An 8,878-nucleotide genomic window follows, 5' to 3' on the forward strand; every position below is an offset into this window, starting at 1 on the left:
TAATGTTTGGGGATGCACAGCTTAATACTTCAATGGGATGGTGTTGAGATGCTCAGCAACCCTACTGGTGGTGGTGCTCTCTTTGCAGGGAGCCAGGTGGCCCTGTTGCTCGGAAATTGTAGGAAAAGGCTGAGACCATAACAGTAGAGGTAGCAGGATGAGGATTAGATCTTTCCTGTTTTTTCAGGTGTGTACACTACTGCAGCTTATGCTACGTATTTAGATGCCTCGTCATGCAGGTGGTGCTCAGGTTAAGAACATGTATGCCTCACCACCTGTGTATTGTCAGGTGGTTGCTCCTTTGAGCTGGCTTTATTGTGCTCAGTTCATCGGCATGGTGGCCAGTATCAGCCGACGTAATGGCTAGGTGTCAGGAGAAACTGCCAGGTGGGCACTTACCAGCGGTTTCATCAGCCCTGACAGTGAGAGCCGGGAGCCTCTGACGGCCTGTGACAGCTGTGCTTACAGCGTCCGGGAGCTGTACAAGATGAGTGTACTAACAGGACCTGCAGCACGTGACCACAGGGGGCAGGGCTTAGCGTCCTGCTGCTAGAGATGAATGCAGGATGCTACAGGGACCCTGGAGCAGAGGAGAGGGGAAAGGGGACCACCAGACACCAGGGAAAGGCGGGACACCAGAGGTAGATGAAATCCAAGACAAGGTCAGTAAATGAGAGAGGCAACGTGGTACACAAGGAGCAGGCTAATCAGGAATAGTCAAGGACTAGGGATGGGCGAATCCTGAAATACTCGGAATCGCTAGACTCTAACGAGTCCGACTTGGAAACTCGCTACTCGTTGCGAGTCTAGCGAGTCCAATGTTAATGAATGGGGATGCGAGTATTGCAGCGATTCCTGTGCTGCCATTTTTTTTGTTCCGCTTACTTCCCGCATGTGGCTGTGCACATCATGCGGAAAGTAAGCAGAACAATTGCGGATGGTACCCACGGTCCGGAGGAGAGGAGGAGACTGTCCTCCGGGTTTTGGGTACCATATCCCTGTAAAAAATAGAATTTAAAAATAAAAAATATTGTTATTCTCACCCTCCGACGTCCCGCGCAGCCTTCCCGCCTCTCCACGCATCCGTTCCCAGTAGTCCTTTGCGAAAATGCCCGCGATGGCGTCCGTTCTCGCGGGATCGCGAAGTCTCGCGGTCATTCGCGCGACATCATTGCGAATTACCGCGAGACATCGCGATCCCGCGAGAACGGACGTCATCGCGGGCATTTTCGCAAAGGATTACTGGGAACGGATGCGTGGAGAGGTGGGAAGGCTACGCGGGACGTCGGAGGGTAAGAATAACACCATTTTTTATTTTTTTTTAAATTCTATCTTTTACTACTGACGCCGCATAGGCGGCCTCAGTAGTAAAAAGTTGGTCACACTTGTCAAACACTATGTTTGACGAGTGTGACCAACCTGTCAATCAGTTCTCCAAACGATGCTACAGATCGCTTGGAAAACGCTAGCATTTTGCAAGCTAAATACACTTGCAAATCGCTAGTTTTCCACGGGAAAATCGCGGGAATTTAAAATGCGATTTTCCCGCGGAATGGAATTCCGGAATTCTCGCGGTAATTTCCGCGAGAGTTCCGGTACGTGTGCACTTAGCCTTATTTGCATTGGACTCGTTACTGTGCGAGTAATCGCTTGGAAACTCGCAGAGTACTGACTCCTGCGAGTCCCCTACTACTCGCAGAGTAACGAGTCCTAACGAGTAGATTCGCCCATCCCTATCAAGGACGCAGCAGGAGTCAGAAACCAGAGAAGCAGACACAAAGTACAGAATCAAATGGCAAGCTCACAACGGGGGACAGAACCGGGTCAGAAACATACAAGCAAGCTAGAACACAGACACAAGGCACAGGCACACAGGGGTCGACACACTCAGCCAAGGGCAAAAGTATAACTGACGGGGATTGGAGCTTCCCAGGGCTATAAGAAGCTCTCCCCGAACCAAAGAGAGGCCACAATAATTAACCCCAGGTGTGCAGGTCAAAGCCTGCACTGGGCTCAAGACTTTAACCTCTGGTGTGCAGGTCAAAAACCTGCACTGGGATCATGACACTAGGGGCCCCACTCTGTGCTTTTGTGCCCTGCTCCCTCTTTTGCACTCTGCTCCATCTTTTGCTGTGCATCTGAGGCAGCGTGACCATCACCTCTTCTTCTGAACTACCCACGTCACTCGAATAGCCTTGACTTCATGTCAGGTCTAGGACCTCATCACCCCCCTTTGCATCATCACACCTTTCCAGTCGGACTGTAACTCTGCTGCCCTACTAATCCCCTTCTGTCCTCACTACTCTTCCGCTTGTCCACTCTGCAAATCCATTCATTGTCTCCCAATTCCACAATGTATCCACTTAAAGCTACTACAAATGACCAACAAATCCATGCATAATATGTCTCCCCCATATATCTCTGAACTAATCTCTTGATATCGCCTGCCACATAGTTTCTGGTCCTCCCAATACTTCGTTTTCTCCTTTACAATTGTATGTTCCTCATCAAATCGCCTGCAAGATTTCTCCCAAGTATCTTTCATACTGTAGAATTGCGTGACTCAACATACAGTTAGGTTCATATATATTTGCACAGAGACAACATTTTTCTAATTTTGGTTCTAGACATTACCACAATGAATGTTAAGGAGCTGAAACTCCTAAACCCTTCATCCAATGTTAATGTGGATACCCTCAAATGAAAGCTGAAAGTCTGAACTTCAACTGCATCTGAATTGTTTTGTTTAAAATTCATTGTGGTAATGTCTAGAACCAAAATTAGAAAAATGTTGTCTCTGTCCAAATATATATGGACCTAACTGTATCCAATTATCCACTACATTCGGAACTTTCAAGAGTAACATGAAAACTCATGTCTTGAAAACAGCTTACAACCTCCAAGACCCTGCTGCCACCTCACCATCACCAGAGCTGCTGCAACTTCCGAACCTACTGTCTCATTCATCGGGCAGCACGGTGGCTCAGTGCCACCAAGGACAGCATCTGCAAGGAGTTTGTATGTTCTCCCCGTGTTTGCGTGGGTTTCCTCCGGGCACTCTGGTTTCCTCCCACACTCCAAAGACATACTGATAGGGAATATAGATTGTGAGCCCCACCCGGGACAGTGATGAAAATGTGTGCAAACTGTAAAGCGCTGCGGAATATGTTAGCGCTATATAAAGATTTATTTATCCTGTAGAATGTAAGGCCACAAGGGTAGGGTCATCTCCCTTCTGTACCGGTCTGTCACTATTAGTTTGTTCACTGTAATTTCCATTTGTGTTTTGTATGTAATCACTCCTCATGTACAGCACCATGGAATCAATGGTGCTCTAAAAAAATAATAGTAATAATAATTATAATCCTCTGCATGATGTTCCACCCATTCCCCACCCCTGCCTTCCTTACCAGACTACACACAGCAGAAAGCTGCAGCAGTTGGCACCTGTGTATCATTATCATCAGAGATGTGCTTAGGTGGTCTGCTGACTGTTTGCACTATCCCTCCCACGTACCCATCCTCAAACAGAACAAGTGGTTGCCCATGGAACCACAGCCAGCAGAGTCATGAAATAGGCAGAAGAGACTGCTGCATGACTTGGGGCTCAGACTGCTTGCCTGATTTGCAAGTAGGTGAGTTGGAAGACAGATGCCTATGGGCAGCAGGGGCAAAATCTTCACTTTTAGCAGGGGACCAGGTGACAAACAAAGCAAAGGAACTGAAGGCACTCTCAGCCATCAAATCTAAAACCATGTCTACTTGCTCTGACCTCACCATTCATCCAATGGTACTTGAGCCTACGAAATTACACATACCATCCTGTTGCCTGTATGCACCAGAGGAGGATGTTTCATTTGGGCGCGTAGGAGCTACACCAACATCTTCATTGCTTTTGGCTACTTCCTCCTTCTATTCCTCTTCAACCTACACTGTCACCTCCACCTCCTCCTTAACCCCCTCCTTCACTTGGGCTTCTGCCTCCTGATTCAAGATTATATATTTTTCTTTTTTTTATTCTATGTTATTTAAAGTATTTTCCCTACCACATTTGTTTGCAGGGCATCTGTAACTGCTATTATCCCATTTAGCTTCCTTTTGCAGCCCCTTAGCCCTTAATATGACAATTTTACAGCCATTTTAAGGTACTGGAGTTTGAGTCGCCATTGTTTTCTAATGGGTTCAGGTTAGAGGTCAAGTTCACGGTCAAGTTTGGATACCAAAAAGAATTTTGAACTATGAACCCCAACATCCACAGGTCCATTTATCCCTAGAGTTCACTGTACACTCCAATTTGCAAAGTGTAGAAGACTCTTTAATTAAACCCAATAGAAAGGCATCATCAGTAATCACTAGAAGTATAAGCATATAGTAATATAGTGAGGAAAAAGGGAAGTTTGTTGACACATCCATCCAGAATATATATAAAATTAATCTTTAATTGGAAAATGGATTAAAACATACCAAAATGAAACCTCAAGAAACCTGACGCGTTTCTGGTGTATGGAAAATACCCTTCTTCATAGGGCAACTGAGATGAAACTTTGTAAGCTGCCGTTTATATCGGACTGTGCCAATTAGCAACTATAATTAATTAGACAACAATCAGCACACCAGATGTAAGTCTCATTCCATATGGGTACATAGAAACCGCAAGGTATGTGGATGAAGGACACAATACAAATAAGATAATACAAAACAAAAACACTGTCGTACAGATGATTGAATAAAATGCATGTAACAGTGGTAAATACATACTACAAGCGATTGGGGAGACAATACGTATGAAAAGAAACAGAACGTGTGATTTACTTATATCAAAAGGGGCTCATGTGTATCGGCATTTGGAATGAATGGACGAGAAAAGTGCCATATTCACCACGGACGTCAGAACTGCACCTAGAAGGCGACACCACTATAGGAATGGCTAGTAGCACAGAGTATTACCCTTTTCATTGACTGCCCTTGGAGAGAGTTTCCAGCATGAGGTCATCTACTATTCTGTTCATCATGATGTTTTATCTATAAAACTTATTTCCATCTCACAGCTTAGTTGTGTTCATTCCAATGTTCTTGTCGCAGTGCTTGTTGTCCTATTGTCTCTTTGGTCCGATAGTTGCAGTAAATGAAGCATACTTAACACAGAGGTTATGAAAATGGAAAGTTTACTTATATAACAACTCTAACAGTTGTCTGGTAAATAAAGACAACCCGGCACACGAGGGAATCATAAATGAACCCGTAATAAGGATATGTTTGCATCTTTACTGCCTGGGGCAACGTCTCTTCTTGCAGTTTCAAATGTGTTAGCCATTCTGCAAAACTGCTGTTACCACCGGATTTAAACAGTCGTGAAAAAAAACCCAAAGAAATCTTCTATCAAACATTCATGTTGAGCGTAAAATACAAGAGAAATTGAAATGCCAGTATTGTAGAGACTTCTAACCAGCAGGACGTGGCTCATTTCTGGTTTCTGATATCTGACTGGCTTAATAAAAAAAAAATGCAGTCTAATTTCGAGCCAAAAATGTTTGTAGGAATATAGTGAATTATATGGCAGCACAAAGAGAAAATGATGAATTATGACATCAGTGACATTACTAAACTTGGCGGGCGTGAATGAATACATCATGATTAGCATCAGGACAGCAATAACTAGCGCTGGAGTTCTGTCACCCTACGGGACTATTCAATGCTGATTTATTACTTCCTATAGAATGAAATGTCACAAGCCAACAACATATTTACCTGCAAAATAAACAAGTCTGGGTGACGCTAATGTATCATGCTTGTCAATCCAGACCACGGAAGTATGCAGAAGAGAGCCCCATCACATATAGGGATATTGTTCTTCAGGTGAAATCAGGGCAGTCTCTAACAATAAATAATAATAATTTTATTTCTATAGCGCCAACATATTCCGCAGCACTTTACATTGCAGTAAGGACTTGTACAGACAGTAAAGACATTACAGCATAACAATAATCACATAAATCAGACACCAAGAGGAGTGAGGTCCCGCTCACGAGCTTACAAGCTATGGAGTCTGTGGTATGTTTTAGTAATGAGGGAATATATTTTATGTACCACAATACAGAATATATGTAGGGGCAGCACAGTGGCTCAGTGGTTAGCACTGCAGCCTTGCAGCGCTGGAGTCTTGGGTTCGAATCCCACCAAGGACAACATCTGCAAGGAGTTTGTATGTTCTCCCCGTGTTTGTGTGGGTTTCCTCCGGGTACTCTGGTTTCCTCCGACACTCCAAAGACATACTGATAGGGAATTTAGATTGTGAGCCCCATCGGGGACAGTGATGATAATGTGTGCAAACCGTAAAGCGCTGCGGAATATGTTAGCGCTATATAAAAATAAAGATTATTATTAATATACATATAATAAATAATTAATGGAATGCATTCAACAGAACAGTGATTATAATGCTTGGGACTCCATGCCAAACATGCTATAGTCCTCCCCCCACCCGCGATGCATCAGCGATCCCGACAACGATATGACGCGGTCAGGATCACTGGTGCATCGTTAAATGGTCGCTAGTGAGCTGCCACACAGGCAGATCTCACCAGCGATGCAGCAGCGGTCAGCGTTCGTTACTTACCTGTCAAACGGCAGCTCTGGTGACGACTTTATCCCACGTCCATGGAGTCGCTCGTCAGCGCCAGCAGGAAGCCGATGACGAAAAATGGACCAGGACGATCTCGCATGATCAGCGATATCCAGCGGGGAGCCGGGTCGCAGGTACGTGTTACATGTAGCGATATCGCGGTTGCGTCACAAAATTAAGGGGGCTTAAATCTGTTATCTTCTATTGTGGAGGCTCCCCTTACTTTATACATAGAGGTAATGCAAACTAGTTTCACAAATACATTTTGGACAAACTGTAGGGTTGATTTATATATGACAAGTGCTCCAGTCTTTTCCTTAGGGAAACATGCGCCAGATACATTGACAGGCACACATACTATTAAGATTGTCATTATGTATAGCAGGATGGTCTGAAATTTGTCTAGAATTGATTGCATAGTTGCTACCAATTATTCTCACAGGCAAAAGGGAAATGTCATTGTGTTCTGGAATCTGAATCTAATAGTACAGTGGGGCAAAAAAGTATTTAGTCAGTCAGCAATAGTGCAAGTTCCACCACTTAAAAAGATGAGAGGCGTCTGTAATTTACATCATAGGTAGACCTCAACTATGGGAGACAAACTGAGAAAAAAAAATCCAGAAAATCACATTGTCTGTTTTTTTTTTTCATTTTATTTGCATATTATTCCACCATAATATGCAAATAAAATGAAAAAAAAACAGACAATGTGATTTTCTGGATTTTTTTTTCTCAGTTTGACCAATAAGTATTTGGTCAGAAACAAAATTTCATCTCAATACTTTGTGATATATCCTTTGTTGGCAATGACAGAGGTCAAACGTTTTCTGTAAGTCTTCACAAGGTTGCCACACACTGTTGTTGGTATGTTGGCCCATTCCTCCATGCAGATCTCCTCTAGAGCAGTGATGTGTTTGGCTTTTCGCTTGGCAACACGGACTTTCAACTCCCTCCAAAGGTTTTCTGTAGGGTTGAGATCTGGAGACTGGCTAGGCCACTCCAGGACCTTGAAATGCTTCTTACGAAGCCACTCCTTCGTTGCCCTGGCGGTGTGCTTTGGATCATTGTCATGTTGAAAGACCCAGCCACGTTTCATATTCAATGCCCTTGCTGATGGAAGGAGGTTTGCACTCAAAATCTCACGATACATGGCCCCATTCATTCTTTCATGTACCCGGATCAGTCGTCCTGGCCCCTTTGCAGAGAAACAGCCCCAAAGCATGATGTTTCCACCATCATGCTTTACAGTAGGTATGGTGTTTGATGGATGCAACTCAGTATTCTTTTTCCTCCAAACACGACAAGTTGTGTTTCTACCAAACAGTTCCAGTTTGGTTTCATCAGACCATAGGACATTCTCCCAAAACTCCTCTGTATCATCCAAATGCTCTCTAGCAAACTTCAGACGGGCCCGGACATGTACAGGCTTAAGCAGTGGGACACGTCTGGCACTGCAGGATCTGAGTCCATGGTGGCGTAGTGTGTTACTTATGGTAGGCCTTGTTACATTGGTCCCAGCTCTCTGCAGTTCATTCACTAGGTCCCCCCGCGTAGTTCTGGGATTTTTGCTCACCGTTCTTGTGATCATTCTGACCCCACGGGGTGGGATTTTGCGTGGAGCACCAGATCGAGGGAGATTATCAGTGGTCTTGTATGTCTTCCATTTTCTAATTATTGCTCCCACAGTTGATTTCTTCACTCCAAGCTGGTTGGCTATTGCAGATTCAGTCTTCCCAGCCTGGTGCAGGGCTACAATTTTGTTTCTGGTGTCCTTTGACAGCTCTTTGGTCTTCACCATAGTGGAGTTTGGAGTCAGACTGTTTGAGGGTGTGCACAGGTGTCTTTTTATACTGATAACAAGTTTAAACAGGTGCCATTACTACAGGTAATGAGTGGAGGAAAGAGGAGACTCTTAAAGAAGAAGTTACAGGTCTGTGAGAGCCAGAAATCTTGATTGCTTGTTTCTGACCAAATACTTATTTTCCACCATAATATGCAAATAAAATGAAAAAAAAACAGACAATGTGATTTTCTGGATTTTTTTTTCTCAGTTTGTCTCCCATAGTTGAGGTCTACCTATGATGTAAATTACAGACGCCTCTCATCTTTTTAAGTGGTGGAACTTGCACTATTGCTGACTGACTAAATACTTTTTTGCCCCACTGTATGTAATAATTGCTCAATATTAAACCTTACATTTTGGGCATGCAGCTTTTTGAAAGAAAAATCTATTTTCCTGAAAAATTAAAGTTTACA

The sequence above is a fragment of the Dendrobates tinctorius genome, unplaced genomic scaffold, assembly GCF_039654945.1.
Source record: "Dendrobates tinctorius isolate UK_male_01 unplaced genomic scaffold, ASM3965494v1 ptg000044l, whole genome shotgun sequence".
NCBI classification, from domain to species: Eukaryota; Metazoa; Chordata; class Amphibia; order Anura; family Dendrobatidae; genus Dendrobates; species Dendrobates tinctorius.